Genomic DNA, 3,707 nt, shown 5'->3' on the forward strand with positions numbered 1-3,707 from the left:
GGAGGCCCATCAGATATGCATAGGCCCGAAGCATTACGTAGAAGCATGAGGATGCGGAAGAAAACGTGGAAGTTGCGTGCGTTGGAAGGTGCAGAGTAGTATATGGAGGTCAGAAATGGTTAGACGTGCATGGAATGATTTGGGTGGCCTTCTCTCTCTCTCACAAGCGTTCTGTACTCCCTCTCCCTCCATCACTCTCTCTTTCCTCTCCTGTCTAGTTTCTGTGTTGTTGCACCTTCGTACCTTTCGTTCTCTCATATATACGCTCTGTAATCTTCATATGAACTCTTAATAATACATTCAGAGCAAGAACAGATTATTGTGATTGTTGTTGAAGCGTTAACGTTACAGCAGCCCACTTGGGATCAATATCTTTTGGAATTTCCAGCCGCTGGTTCATGAACCCAACAGCTCCATTAATTATCCTAGAATTTCGATATGGGTTACTTCAACAATCTTATATAATCTTGTATGTCACATTATTATTTACATTCGGCGTTGTAGGAAATTCAAGGTTCATGAAAACTACTATGCATCGAGTTGAGACTCTTCCAAGGGCTGTCCTCAGTTGTAAGGTCCCACAATATCACTTCAAAGTTGTGTACATCAGAAAATATAAAGTGCTCAAAACACAAAAGTTCTACTTGAGGATGTAGATCAAACATACTTGTCACTAATTAGTGGGCTGATCATGCCGAAAGAACTTCCAGTGCTATCCATTGAGGCTGACAAGTGAAAAATGCTAGAATCAACAAACCACAATAAAAGCAAAGGAAAAACAACCAACTCAAAGAATGAAAAAGCCCTTTACGTGATTGGGCATGAGAATAAAATTGAAAGACTTAGGGAGTGTTTGGATAAAAACAAAACCATGGTTTCAGAAGTGTTTTTACGAATTACGAAATAAATATGTGGAGGAGGTTACCTCGTTTTGCGGAAAAGTGCTTCTGAAACCGTGGTTTCCGAAGCATCCAAACAGGCCCTTAATTAACCCACTGACCATGTAACCAACCATACAATTAAATACACGGACAATAGACACACAGAGATGTTTATCATGGCATGCACCCTCCCAAACAAATCTCACTAGACTTCACTCCCTAGAACAAAGAAGAAAGAAAACAGTCAACACCAAAAACCAAAAACCAAAAAAGAAAATGCGCGCACACACACTCACACTCACACTCACACTCACAGGTATTCCCACAACATGAAGGAAAGAAAGCTACAAAAAAAAACATTGGAAGAACAATCACAAAACAGTAGACCCAGACCCATGCATATATATAGTACCCAAAATTACTATAAACAATGGATACAGGAACGTCGAGATAAGCACTCTCCAAAAACAAAAGAAAACGCAACAGCCAACAATGAATGGAAACAAAACAATTAAAACAGATGCATGCATCAAGAATGATGGAATGACATGGATAGAACACCCAACCAAACGCGGTGACATTACTAACCAAGACCAATAAAACTCAAAAGAAATCACCGGCTAACCGAACAAGATGACATGACTAACCAAAGACCAATAAAACTCAAAAGAAAACACCACCTGTGTGGACCAATCACAAATGAGTCACAAGGTTTATAGGTTATATGGATAGATAAGCTACCTTAAGAAACATAAAAATAAAACAATAGGATTTAGTTTTTGGTGCATATGGAATATGCAATAAGCACATTATGTGAACCAAATGTAAAAACGCGAAGTAGAGTTAAGGATTCAACCAAAAAAATCATGAGAAAAAAAATAATTCATCATTCTGATAATAATTATGCGAGCGCGTTTCATGAACAGAGACACAAAATGACTTTGAAGTATCATAAAATTAAAATAAAAACTACAAAATATCTTGATTTAATTTACATTGGTAATGATATAACTAGCTAGAAATTAACGTATTTGTAGAAGAATCAAAGTGCATATGTATGAAAGTGATAAAAATGTTGAACTCCCAGCATTCTTGCACTCCAAGTTTTCTGAAACTTCACCTTAACCAAACTGACTTGCGCTTCACTTAGTCAATTAAAGCAAAGTTAGGTCCACTTCAATTGCATATGCTATCCTAATAATCACAAAATATAAAGCATTTTAATTAATTTAGTTAGTTATTTATCTTTTTTTAAAATAACGAGCTATTAAATGCAGGGCAAAACGGATTATAAAAACTTTAAAATCAACAAGGATAATATGGAAAAATATACTATCTCCAGTCCTTAATATAAGACCTCTTTTGATTTTTATTTTGGTTCTAAATATAACATCTTAATCCACTTTATCTTTCATATTTGTACATTTTTTCTCAAGGTAGTCCTTCTAATAATAGTAGTTTTAACCAATACATTTGATTAGCAAAAATATTTTAGGAAAGACAACACCTATTTATTATAAATAACTAACTTAACTTATTTTCTTAATCTTTCCAAATTAGTCAACTAGCTCTTATATTTAGGATCGGAAGTAGTATTAAACAAGAGGCCAGCACATCAATTAAGTCTTATACTACACCAGGTTCTTAATATAAGACATAGCTAACTAATTTGAGGAGATTAAGAAAATTAGTTAAGTTAGTTATCTATTATAAATAGTTATTATCTTTTTTAAAATACCCTTACTAATTATATATGTTAGTTAGAATTACTATTTGACGAAACTTTTAACATATATAACTATCGCAAGTTTTTAAAAAAAATGGACAAATATGAAAGATAAAGTAGATTGGGGTCTTATATTTAGAACCAAATTGAAAGTCAAGCAAGCTCTTATGTTAAAGACCAGAGATAGTGTTTAAGTTGAACGGAGTATCTTGATGTTGAATTATAATGTGTTAATTGATAATCCCTTAGAATGAGTTCAAAAGTAAAACGACAGATATACAACAACCAAATTTTGTTGCATCTGGACGAAAAGAACATATTCAATTAACAACAATAATTGGATCAAGTTGGCTTTATTTTTTTTTTAAAAAAAAATAACGACTTCAAGTCGTGGAAATACTATAGTTCGATAAATTAAAATATAGTTTGAGAGAGAACTTGAGGAAGGAACGTTGTTTTGAGAATATCTCGTTGGGGTTTGCACGTTGCTATGCGTCGAAATCTGAACACGTAATTGGATCAAGTTGGCATTAAATATTATCACATTCTTCACCACGCGAGAGTACGGAACTTGATTGCTTTTAAATATGCGTATAGTCCTATTGGTGCCTGATTAGTTTTGCGACAATTCGATTCATCCGTCACGACTTTTAACAATTTGTTCCAACCGTTAATAATTAAATTAAAATGGTGATTATATGTGTTGAACAGTACATATGGTTACATCAATCAGTCTAATCACATACAATTGTAAAAATAAATAAATCTCCAGGTTAATTTAGTACCTCCACACACACGCACTTGATGAATTATACGAACGATTCTGGCTTGAGTAGTTCATTATGTACGTACCATTTATATGAAGGACCAACAACTTAATTATGTGCGCATGATCAATTATTCTCACATGTACTGGTAGCTACGTTCTATCAGATATATGCTCTCAAGTTAAGATTCCAACAAGCTCCGATATTTTAAATGAATTAATCAACTAAGAAAGCCCCAGCCATTGAAGGATTTTAAGTACTCAATTCGCTGCATTGTACTAATTAGAGCATGTTTTTCTGGGGGAAAATAGCGTAATTCTAACTCCTAAAGTC

Source organism: Neltuma alba, unplaced genomic scaffold (genome assembly GCF_004799145.2).
Source record: "Neltuma alba isolate B1F8T4 unplaced genomic scaffold, ASM479914v2 tig00012727_pilon, whole genome shotgun sequence".
NCBI lineage: Eukaryota > Viridiplantae > Streptophyta > Magnoliopsida > Fabales > Fabaceae > Neltuma > Neltuma alba.